Source organism: Sus scrofa, chromosome 6, assembly GCF_000003025.6.
Source record: "Sus scrofa isolate TJ Tabasco breed Duroc chromosome 6, Sscrofa11.1, whole genome shotgun sequence".
NCBI classification, from domain to species: domain Eukaryota; kingdom Metazoa; phylum Chordata; class Mammalia; order Artiodactyla; family Suidae; genus Sus; species Sus scrofa.
In genome coordinates this window covers 132,531,188-132,544,633 of record NC_010448.4, presented here as the reverse complement: position 1 = coordinate 132,544,633, position 13,446 = coordinate 132,531,188, and positions in this window count along the sequence as shown.

Sequence of the window (13,446 nt, the reverse complement as noted above, 5' to 3'; positions counted from 1 at the left end):
AAGAGAGAAAAAAACTTAATGAAATGTCATAAGATATCATGGTTCATTAGCCCTAAATTTCTAATGCCTACTGAACTATAGACTTTTTTATAAATGGTTCCTTTTAGGCACACATCTTTAAAAATACCAAACATCTTAATCATAAATATTCACTAAATACAAAAATTAGTATATATTGAAAAAGTAATTTTAAAATATCTAAAACTCCTTTCTTGAAGACTATAATATGCAAAATATCTAAATTCAACCAAATTAATTATTATGTAGCAGCTTTAAGCTTTAATTTTAATTCTTGGATTTACTGAACTCAAGAAAGTATTTAGCAACCTGTTTATGTGTTATGTATGTTGTAATTAAAACTGTAAATGTATTCATAAGCACATTTATAAAAATTATAATGGCATGTGTTCAGAATTTTTTATTTTGTTAACCTTAAAGTTGCAAAAGGAGTAAAAACTCTTGAAAGTGCCGTATCTTTATATCTTCATGTTATCCTTCATTTCTCTGTCATACTTAAGGATTTTTGTTGTTGTTGTTACATGATATCAGGATTTTCTTATTATACAAGTTTCCATATGAGTAAGAAGTCACTCTCTACGTTGAAATGTCATACACTTAATAAAACTATTAGAATTCTGATAATTGACATTAAAATTAAGTGAAACAGTGGAGTTTGTGTGTAAAAATTTCCAGATCTGATCACACCAACACCACTTTCTTAATTTTTCCAGAAACAATAAGAGGAAAATAATTTATTAGAGTCTCTTACTTTGAATTTCTCTTTCTAATATTCTGCATGTCATCTGAAATCAAATAAATAACAAATAGTCTTCTAGCTACAACATCAAAACAAATATTATTTATTTTATAAATTATTTTGAAATCAACTCCAACAGTATTATTCTCATTTTAACACATGTTTGAGAACTAAAACACACTGTGAATAATATTTCCTTTGAGAATCTGTGCATCTACTTTTCATAATTATTTTCTATACCTCTAGGGACATCTTTCATGTAAGGATTATAATTATAAGCATTTGATTATAAATATTATATTTTAAAGGCTTAAGATGTATATATCTCTTCTTATACCATTTAAATATACTTCCTCTTGTATATTGATATCACAGTTCACTAGTTGCTCACTTAACTAGAATATTTTTGTTTAAAACAACATAAACTCATATATTAAGAATTCGTGCCTAAATTTCTATGTCTCAATGTACAATTTAATAGATATCAAACTTTTCATTTGTTTTTAATGAGAAAGCTGTTTTAGTGGTCGATAGTAGAGCATTTGCTTAATGACAAAACCAGCTTCCATTTAATTTTATAAGCCCTGATCTCATTTAAGCATTATATATGTATTTTGGGTGAATGAAAATTGTCACAGATGTGTGACTTCAAATTACAGGAATTCCTTCAAAAGCGGGCTGTCTGAACTAAGATCACAACGTCATATAATGTAGATATCGTTAAAATGTTTCCTTTGTTTTATATTCAGGCGAAAATCAATCTACCGTGTGAACATAAGAACTGGAGTCTTTAGGGAGAAGTTGACAGAGTTTTCCTGAAGAGAGACATTTCAAACTAAGGTTTGGCTGAGAAAGTAACTGAGTCTAAATCAAATAATGAATCACAAAATTCAGACATTAATAATCTGAAAAAGTAATGTTTACCAAGAAATCCCAGAGGACAGGCTCCATCAGTAGATGCTCAATATGTGTTGGATGAATAAATGAGTAAATGAGTGCTCAGGGTCAAAGCAGGTAAACTTGATTTATACAGAGTGTCCCTACTCTCTCCTCATACCCTCGCTGTTGGAGGGCACAATGCCCAGAGGTGGATAGGTGTAGCAAGGAGGAGAGAAGTCACAGACTTTCAAAGCTACTAATTGTTCAAAGGCAAAGGTGCCAAGTATTACCAGATATTTGTATGTGCACCTCCAATACCTAAAACTGATATTTTCGGAAAAGCAAAAGGAAGTTGTTCATAAATTCTCAACAGATTTCCATGCTCCAAAAATGAAAATGATTGTGGAAGTCTGAGAGAAAGTCATGGATTGCAGGATAAGCATTGCCAAATGTTGCCTTGCCCCTGGGAATTTTGATATTTACCATGGAGACTAAAAAAAAGTAGAGCCATCTTATATAACTTTGCACAACCAGCTTAACGGCAGCCAGAAACAGAATTAAAATGAAGAATAATAGCACTTTTTTTAAAACAGCAAATTTTCTTTACAGTTGGGAATTTGGTCTGGAGCTGAGTGATGAATAAGACAATATGTTAGAAAGCGAGTTTGCAAGGAGGTGAAAATAAAAAGAAAGGGATATATTTGTAAATGTATAAATTTAGTGCACAAAATCTGTATAAATATGAAAAAATTGTCCTGGCTGAGTCTTTTTTTAAATGCAAAACATCACACTTATTATGAAAGGAAAAAAGTGGGTGTATTGATTATTTAAGCTAAGAAATAAGGTCACGTAAACATAGTTACCCAACCCTGAAACAACACTATGCAGGAGTTTTTTTGTTTTGTTTTGTTTTGTCTTTTTGCCATTTCTTGGGCTGCTCCCGTGGCATATGGAGGTTCCCAGGCTAGGGGTCAAATAGGACCTGTAGCCACCGGCCTATGCCAGAGCCACAGCAAGTGGGATCCGAGCCGCGTCTGCGACCTACACCACAGCTCATAGCAACGCCGGATCGTTAACCCACTGAGCAAGGGCAGGGACCGAACCCGCAACCTCATGGTTCCTAGTCGGATTCGTTAACCACTGCGCCACGACGGGAACTCCTATGCAGGAGTTTTAAGACACAAAGTGAAGAAGAGGGATGTATTCAGTTGAAACTTTAGGGGGAACTGAAGCAATAGAAAATCATTACACAAATTGGAGTCTATCAAGAAAACTGAGGCTGGAATAGGAGCCATATGGACTCATCCTGTGGAGAGTGGAGAAAACATAAATATATACCGATTCTATGTGTGGAATCATGGAGTCAAACACACAGGTATGGAGTTCCCATTGTGGCGCAGTGGTTAACGAATCCAACTAAGAACCATGAGGTTGCGGGTTCGATCCCTGGCCTTGCTCAGTGGGTTAAAGGATCTGGCGTTGCCGTGACCTGTGGTGTAGGTTGCAGACGCGGCTGGGATCCCACGTTGCTGTGGCTCTGGCGTAGGCTGGTGGCTACAGCTCTGATTAGACCCCCAGTCTGGGAACCTCCATATGCCGCAGGAGCGTCCCAAGAAATGGCAAAAAGACAAAAAACAAAACAAAACAAAACAAAAAAACCCACACACAGGTATGTGGAACTTTGAGAAGACTTCCCTGTGTTATACAGTTGGTCCTTGTTAGTAATCTCTTTTGTATACTATAGTGTATCTATGTTAAGCCCATCCTCCTAATTTATCCCTCCCCACCATGGTTTTACCCTTGGTGACCATAGTTTGATTTTGAAATCTGAATTTGTTTCTGTTTGATAAGTTCCTTTGTATAATTTTTATTAGATACTACATATAAGTGATATCATATGTTGTGATTGTGGCCAATCACAGGTATGCAATCGAACTTTGCCCTTCAAAGAGTATTAAAATAATAGTATTTAGCCCCACAGTATTATTTTGAGACAGAGCCAGCTTGTCATAGTTGCTCATTAATGCTGTTTGTTGTCCTGCATCAACAGATTATCATTTGCCGACACTGGGCTAGCTGCTAGGAAGAAAAAATAAAAATACATAACTTCTTTGCCCTTGAGAAGCCCACTTTAGCAAACAAACACGCAGACTGCAGTTAGAACATAGTGTAATAAATTCAGCAATACAGCTCTATGTCAAGTGCTTAGGTGGCCTAGATTCTACAGGGAAAGAAAATTCTAAAAACTGTCCCATCATAGAATATGCCACTTTTTCAACTTTCTTGTCTAAAGTACTGCAGTGATCACAGTGGTAATGAGACTATAAAAGTCAAGTGAGCAAAAGCAAATCCCAGCTCCTTTGGAGGTATGAGGACATGGAAAATCTCCATTCCCAAGAAGCTGTGAGATCATGTCTGATTTAAGTCCCAATCCTAAAGGAAGCTGGCCTCATGCTGGGTTTCATGTGTAGGGTTTCATGTCCAATCCCTGTAACGAGGTGATAAGGCCTATGTCACAGTTAGTCAGTAGCAGGCGATGGCAATTAACAGGATTGCACTAACCTGGAGATGTGCCAAGCTGGCAAAAGAAGGATTAGAAAGTAAATGAAGTGAACAACCATGAACCAGCAAATAGGGTTTAATGGACAGTACAAGTCAGTGAGGCAAAAATGGGCCAATTTGCTCTCATTGATTTTCACTGCCCATTGAGCTGCATTCCTCTTTTGCTTTCTAATGCATTTATCTTGGCCTAGGCAAGTTCTCTGGCTGTCATCCTAAGGACAGTTCCATTGACCGCAACAACTCCACAAATGACTGGAGTGGACCAAAGTACCATTTGACCTAACAGAGCTCTCTTTTCTGGCATCTTGATGTGATGTTCTGATGAGTGGAGATTCAGAGTAGAAATTCTGAAGAATAGATTGTGGTTGCCAGGGGAATGGGTTGGGAGGGATAAATTAAGAGTTTGGGATTGACATATACACACTGCTATGTATAGAATAGATGACCAATATGGACATACTGTATAAAGGAGGGAACTATATTCAATATTTTGTAATCATCTATAAGAGAAAAGAATCTCAAAAAGAATTTATATATAACTGAATCACTTTGCTGTATACCTGAAACTGACACAATACTGTAAATCAACTTTACTTCAATTAAAAATAAACCAATACTTTTTTAAAAAATTAAAAATGTCATTTTAAAATAATAGCTATATTTCCCTGTACTATTTTTAAAAAAGAAATTCCAGTGAGGTCTTATACCCATGAAACAACTGAGAACGCTTATGAGTGGAATGAAAGCAAATACTGCAGTTTCATTTAACTTGTGCGTACCACCACATGTATAAATAATTCATCAAAGTAAATGAAAACACTCAAATCTACCATTTTCCACTAGTTCTGAATCATCTCCAGCAGAAGTGCCAAATGACTTCTGCTATCAGAATAAATAAACTTTGATGACCATTTGCTGTTCACTAATTACTGTAAGAGGAAAGCCATGCAGCTACTTAAATTAAGAATAAGCAATTGTGTCCGCATGGCTAGGATACTAAGCAGTGTTTCTGCCTTAGATAAGCCCTTCCTCTCCTCTAGTCTCTTACCTCCTCTTATCCCTGGCCTTTTTCCTCTTTGTTTTTCTTTGGCTATATTTCTCCTCTCTCTTCTTCTTCCTGCCCTGGTTGCTGTCTTCTTTCCTAGTCTCTCTACTCCAAAAAGTGAATCTACCACATAGAATATGAAAAGCCTATCAGAAAAATTCATGTTTGTCCACTAGACTATCCAAGAATTATGTTCCCGATAGTTTCTGCATTGTCTTATTGTTTATGCTCAATCTCAGAATGAAGTGGCTCCTGAGATTTTGAAATTCCATCAACTGATCATGGAAAAAATATCTCTATCCACCTTCAGATGAAAAAACTGAATATCTTGCCATGATCCTGAGTCAAGGTTTATGTCTTCCAAAGAAACAGGCAAAACAGAAAATATTTATCTGCCTCTGTTAGAGTGATTGTATTGTGTTAGGAATTAATACGCAATATGAATAGAGAACTGTGGCTGATATTGGCTTCAGTATGTATCTCACTATGGAAAGGTCCACATCGTTAACTTGAGCAATTCAGAGCCCTCATCATTAGAGAGAACAAGTACTGCATCTGTGTGGTAAGGAAGCCTCTGAGTTCTATCTGGCTGTGCTGAGAGGAAGGTCAGACCCTACTTAGCTCCTGACAACTAATGAGATTCCAACCTGACAAGGAATGGCTGCAGGCCTGGAAAAGCCTTTTTTTCCCCAAAGCTAATTAACAAGCAGTTGTTTTTTTTTTTTTTTTTTTTTTTTTTTAAGAGTCTGGTAACACTTTCTCTAGTTGCCATTGCCATAAACAATGCCTCATTTGATTATTTGGTACTAGGACACATGAATCCAAAAAAGCTTAGGAATGGCTGGTGAGTCTAATAACTTGGCCATAAATATGTAAGTCTTTTGGTTTTTGTTTTGTTCTGAACTATTAGCAAACTAGAAAAAAAGAGGAGAGGGGGTTATGGGTAAGTCTTGGATATCACACGTCATACTGCCTTTGGTTATTAGTTTTCTCTTAACCAATGCATTGCTTCCCAGTGGACCATTTTCCCCACTTCCATCAAGTAACTTCACATTCCTTAGATGCACGCTGGGAATTACACGGCCAGCTGCTCTGGTGCTGCTACTACAGCAAGCAGTAGAAGAGATACTAGGGGTATTTCAAACTCCACAAAGTATTAACTGCAGCTGCTAAGCAGAAGAAAAAAAGAGTGGTATTCTAAGTTATGCATTGCATGGCATGTGCATTTGATGTGTCTTCATATGTTTCCAAAGAAGCATGTGCACCATATCACACTCAAACTGTCACCATCTGAAACAGAACAGCACACAGGCAAAATGTTCCAGTAAGAGTCTCGTGCGTGCTTGCATCCCACCTGAGGCACCTGGAAATAACTAAACTTTCATACATAGGGTAGCTCTGCTTTAACAGAGTAGGAAGCTTCTGTTTTGAAATAAATTTGATTTTAGCTGGATTATTTTATTCTTATAAGGTCCTTTCTGAATAGTTTATCTTTCCTGTGGACTACTCCTAATATTCTCTGAGTTGATCTCTATTTCTCTGTTTCTTTCTTATCTTTTATCTATTCTATCAGATTTCTTCCTAGAAATGCACATTTTTTCCATATCACACCTCTACTTAAAAAACCATCAATGGTTTCCTTGATGCCAAGAATAAAGCTCAAATGCCTTAGCTTGACATTTAAAGTTCTCTACCATCTGGCCTTAACTTGCCTATGGATTTTGCCTGGATCCCTGTACATCTATACATAATTCTGCTTTAAAGTGATCTAATCATTGTTAGTCCATCACCCTATTTCCACAGCCCCCAGTAAAAATCCCATGAGTTATCTAATACTAATTCTCTTTCTCCTTCCCTGAAATTTCCTCCCCCTCTTCCCATCTGCCTTAATTCCTTCCACCTTCCAGATTCTACTTGCTCTGGAAGAGTTATTCCATACCTGCATAGCTCTTGAAAATAGTGGAGTCCACTGGGGAGTGGGAGTTTGAGCAGAAAACAAAGTCTAGGAAACTAGGATGAAGGACTGGGTTTTAGCTCCAGCCTCAAGACATAGCCACGACATAAACTGATTAAGTCACTAAAACCTCTGGTTCTCCTTTTCCACATTCATAAAGTTTGCCTAATAATTGCTTTCTGTAACTCATTTTCAAAATTCTATGAAAATATGTCTGAAAAAGCACTTTGAAAATACTAAAGTATTCTTTGTCTATTGCATATGATGGCAGTGTGCTTCTAAACTATAAGCATTTCCTGTATACTTATGACAGGCATTGTTCTGCCTAACCCATAACAACAGCATGGTTGTGCTATTATTATTCACATTTTACTGATAATAAAGCAGAAAGGCAAAATGACTTGTCTAAGCTAAAACAATGAGTAAGAAGAACTGGGATTCAGACCAAGGTAACTGGACATCAGAGCCTGCTTTGATTATTACATTTTACTACCTCTTATGCTACCTGGTAATTAATTATTAACCTGCATTAGTCTTATGAACTCCTTGAGGCCAATCACACCAGCTCCTCCTCTTTTTGTCATCCATATGACCTTCACACTTACTGTTCCTACTGCCTTGAACACTCCTCACATTGTTCACTCCTTCATTTCATTCAGATCTTTCCTCAGATCACTTCTTGATGAGCTCTTCTCTGACAACCATATTTAAAATGATAACCCTCTAGCCTTTCCAATCCACCTCATTCACGTTGTTTTCTCCATATCACATATCATTTGACATCTTCCATTTTTATGCACTGAGGTTTTTTATCATATCGTTCCATTAGAACGTAAGCTCCACAAAGGTAAGGGTTTTTGTTTTATTCACTATTATATTCTCACCATCTAGAACAGAGCCTGAAACATGTTAGCTACCCAGTAAATACTGATAATAAATTATCATAACATGTGGTTGATCAAATGATTTAGAACTTTTCTTAACTAAAGACTATTAACATTTTTATTCAGTTATGATATTTGTCAGAATGTGGATAGTATCTACAGTTATAGCATTGTGTTTAAGTGAATTCTTGGATGGTGTCATTTGTATTAAGAGGTGGAATTAATGCACTTTGAGTTGAATAGGCATGTAAGAATTGTAGTTTATTTTCCTTTTAATTGTGAGCAAGTTTCTATCTTGTGTTAACTTATAAGTATATATTTAATAAGTGAAAAATATCTGCATAGGATAGCGTCTCTCTTCTGTAAAGATTTTGGCCATCATAATGGCAAATATGTTGATTTCAGGAAAACAGGTTGATTTCAGGAAAAAGTCTAAATTCCTAATCATGAGCTAAAAGTCCTTTTACATGTCTTCTCTCACCTCTTGTAATTTTCACCTCTTATAATTCAAATGGAGAATTATAATGCAGTAGCTACTTCCCCAGCTTTGGAGGCAGGTTACTTGGAAGTGAATGCCAGGTCCACCACAAACCTTGGACACATAATTTCTTTAAGCCTTGAGTTCTCCATCAGTAAAATGGGGATGGTAAATATTAACTAATTCCTAGACTTATGATGGAGAGAAATGAAATGATCCACACAAAACACTTAGCAAACTAGCAAAAAGTAAGTTAATTTGTATTAACTGTAGTTTATAATCCAAATACTTGCAGTTCCTCAACCTCTCCAAAAGAGTCTCTTCCATGCTTTTGTGCCTTTGAACATCAAGTCCTTATGTGTAAAATGCTTTCCCTAACTAACCCAACTGGCAAATTAGGTCTCAACTCAAATGCCTTTCTCTAAGAAGCCCTCCATGACTGCCATTCAGACTAAGGAATTATCCCCTCTGAAGTTTCAACTTCATATTGTAAATATTTTTACGTTGACAGCATTGTATTCCATTGGTTTGCTTGAAAATTTGTCTTCCTACCAGACTATAAATACCTTGAAAGCAGAAAATATGAATTGTAATTTCACATAACATATATTTATCACTCAATAAAGATGTATTAACTACATGAACTAATTATTTTAAGTATTTTATTGTTTTTAAGTGAGATTCAACCCTGGAAATACATCTACTTGTACCCTACCTATTTTAAGAGTAAATAATTATTTAGATTTTTGGTATACAATTTTTTCAGAAATATTTTTTCCCCACCCTAACCTTTTTTTTTCTTTTTTTTTTTAATGTGAAGCAAGCCCTAATTGTATGAATTCCTAGCCTCTCGACTTTCTCTTCTATTCCTCTTCACATTTGAATTCTTAATCAGATGGAAGAGTTTATTATGAAAACTGGTCCTGCAAGGACTTTCCCTTCCCTTTCAAGAGTGGACCTAGGAGTTCCCATCTTGGCTCAGTGGTTTCAAACCCGACTGGTATCCGTGAGGACGCAGGTTCAATACCTGGCCAGGCTTTGTAGGTTAAGGATCTGACATTGCCATGAGCTATGGTATAGGTCACAGATGTGGCAGATGTGGTGTAGGTCACCGCTTTGCTATGGCTATAGTGTTGGCCAGAAGCTGCAGCTCCAATTCAACCCCTACCCTGGGAACTTCCCTATGCCACAGGGCAGACCTAAAAAATAATAATAATAAAAAAAATAAAGCAGGAGTGGGCCTAACCACAAAGTGTACAGGTTCTCAGTTGCTATAGTCAAATAGTCAACTGGGTCATAAAGATCTTATTTTCATGGTAGAAGCTTTTGACTGCTTGAAATTCTACCTAATATTGAGTTTTCAATATCAAGAATCTGGTTTATATTCAAGTATAAATCACAGTGGCCAATGAGAATAACAATAATAGAGCTGATATTTTCCCTTCCCATTGGCTTTCCTCTTCTGTTTTTTTAACTGGTTTAGAACTGAGGTTGGAACTAAATGTCTATTTATATGATCCTAGAGATCCCATACATTTTCAAGGCTGTAACATTGAATCCATGTATCTCAAGGAATCTTGGGTGTTTATGAGAATCTGGACATGGAAGATGTTCACTATGGTGATGATGTAAATAAACAAATAAATATTTTTAATTTTCTGTGGTATCAAAGAGAAACATGTTCTCTCTCCCCCCAGCCCTAGCACCCATGAACATCATTTTGGTGGTACTCAAATAATTTGTAGGAGAGACAAAGTATAAAACTCAGGCAGCTAAGTGGTACCTTACTGGTACCTTCAGATTCTCCAGGAAATCTTTTGCTCACAAATTTTATTTCCACAGATTCTAACATGCTATTTATCTATTGTGAATCTCATATTTATGCATGTTTCATGGATCCATTTATTCCACTTTCCATTGGAAATAAGCCTTTGATGAATAAAATGTTTTTTCCACTTTATTAAGTAAAGCATTAACAGTGAAAAACAATTTTAAGTTGAAGTGTCATATCAGATTGTGTCTATTCACTAATCAAACATGATTATAAGTGACAGAAGTGGTTTGCATTTTCATTTTATAACATTATAATAGTATAAAACAGATTAAACAAATTACAGTCATATTAAGATATATTTTCAGATAGAGTAGGGAAAATAATTTATTACTTCTATATAATTACAGTTCTAAGATTTCACTAAGGAACTATTCTAGTGTATCAATTTTATTTGTCAGTTTACATTTTCATATGGGTTTTCTGTATTTGAGGTACTTTTCAGTATAGTTTATCTGGAAAATCATGAGCCAATCATAAATGTCAAATGATTACTTACTTCTTTAGGCAGTTTTTTTATATTCAACTAAAATATTTTTCACGCATGAGGGTTGTTAGTTCAAAATTTTTCCAAGTACCTATTAATACTTTTTAAAATTTTTTATTATTATTTCCTCCAACACACTTTTTTTTCCCACTGTACATACAGCATGGGGACCCAGGTACACACACATGTATACATTTTTTCTCCCATTGTCATGCTCCATTGTAAGTATCTAGACATAGTTCTCAGTGCTACACAGCAGAATCTCATTGTTAATCCATTCCAAAAGCAATAGTTTGCATCTGTTATCCCCAAACTCCCAATCCCTCCCATTCCCTCCCCCTCCTCCCAGGCAACCACAAATCTATTCTCCAAGTCCATGATACATTTCTTATGTAAATTTTTTTCTTAAATCTAGAGCAGGTAACACAGCTGATGAAATAGCTGTAAATGTAAAGCATATAGAATTACTAAAATTATATTGGGTGGCATATTTATAAGATATTGTCCTACATCCTGTGAAATTCCATAAGCGAAGAACCAAACATTGAAATTTCACCCAAATTTTCTCAACACCCTCAAAAACTTTATCCAGTTAAGTCAGATATTATAGAGATATCTTTAGAGGACTCCATATACTACTCTACAATATATTAATGATTTCTATCCTTCACTCTGTATGTGTACCAGACAAAGTTTCTGTACTGAAAAAACCATCTTGAACATTTCTCTCTTGTTCACACACTTTCTATGTAAGTTTCTATCTACAGAATGTATGTAGCATGTATTGTGGTTTTTTTTTTTTGTATCTATTTTTTGAATGTTATTGCACTTACTTTTATGTTTATTATAGTGCTTTCCAATCTAACGTTACTAAAAGTACAGCAAACATATGAGCATCTAAACTTTATTAAGTTGAAGTATAGCTGATGATATTGTTTCATGTGTACAACAGATTGATTCGATATTTTTATAGATAATACTTCATTTAAAGTTACTATAAAAGATTGGCTATGGTCCCTGTGTTGTACAATATATCCTTACAGCTTATTTATTTTATACATAGCAGTTGGTGCTTCTTAATCCCCTATCTCTGTGTTGTCCCTCCCCTCTTCCCTGGCCCCACTGATAACCACTAGTTTGTTCTCTATATCTGTAAGTCTGTTTCAGTTTGTTACATTTGTTCATTTTTTTAGATTTCACATATAAGGGATAACATACCTTATTTGTCTTTCTCTGTCTGACTTATTTCACTAAACAATAATACTCTCCAGGTCCATCCATATCGTTGTTAATGACAGTATATCATTCTTTTTATGGTTAAGGAAATATATATATATCTATATATCTGTATATATATATATATCTTCTCTATCCATTCCTATGTTGTAAATAACACTACTATAAATATTGGTGTGGAGGTATCCTTTCAAATCACTGCTTTTGTTCCCTTAGGTTATATACACAGCCATGGAGTTGCTGAATCATATCATAGTTCTATTTTTAGTTTTTCGAAGAATTTCCCTACTCTTAGCCATAGTGCTTGTACAAACTTAATTTCCCACCTACAGGGTACTAAAGTTCCTTTTCTCCAAATCCTAGCCATTTGTTATATGTGGACCTTTTGATGATAGCCGTACTACAGGTGTGAGGTGATTATCTCACTGTGGTTTTGATTTGCATTTCTCTGATGGTTAGTAATGCTGAGCATCTTTTCATGCCCCTGTTGGTCATTTCTTTGGGAAAATGTCTATTCAGGTCTTCTGCTCATTTTTCAATTGAGTTATTTGTTTTTATTCTATTGCATTTAAAAAGCTGTTTATGTATTTTAGAAATTAACCCCTTATCTATCATGTCATTTACAAATATTGTCTTCTATGCAGCAGATTAGGTTTTTGTTTTTTTGGGTTTTTTTGTCAATGGTTTCCTTTGCTGTGCAAAAGCTAATTTTGATTAGGTCCCATTTGTTTATTTTCAGTTTTATTTCCTTTGACTTCGGAGGCAGATCCAAAAATATATTGCTAGACTTTATGTCAAAGAGTATTCTGCCTGGAGTTTCCTAGTGGCCTAGCAGTTAAGGACTTGGAATTGTCACTGCTGTGGCTCAGGTTACTACTGTGGCTAGGGTTTGCTCCCTGACCAGGAAACTTCTGCACGCCATGGGTGTAGCCAAACAAACAAACAAACAAAAAGATTGTTCTGCCTGCCTGTGTTTTCTCCTAAGGGTTTAATGGGTTTCTGGTCTTACATTTAGGTCTTTAATCCTTTTCGAGTTAGGTCTTCAGTCCTTTTTATTTTTTTAAGTGTAAGAAAATGTTCTATTTTCTTTCTTTTACAAGTGGCTATCCAGTTTTCCCAGCACCACTTACTGAAGAAACTGCTTTTTCTCTATTGTATACATCCTTTCTTCCTTTGTCATTTAATTGACCTTAAGTGTGAGGGTTTATTTCTGGGCTCTTTACTCTGTCCCATTGAAATATGTGTCTATTTTTGTTCCAGTACTATGCTCTTTTGATTACAGTATCTTTGTAGAATAGTCTGAAGTCAGGGAGCACAACTCCAGCTTTCTTCT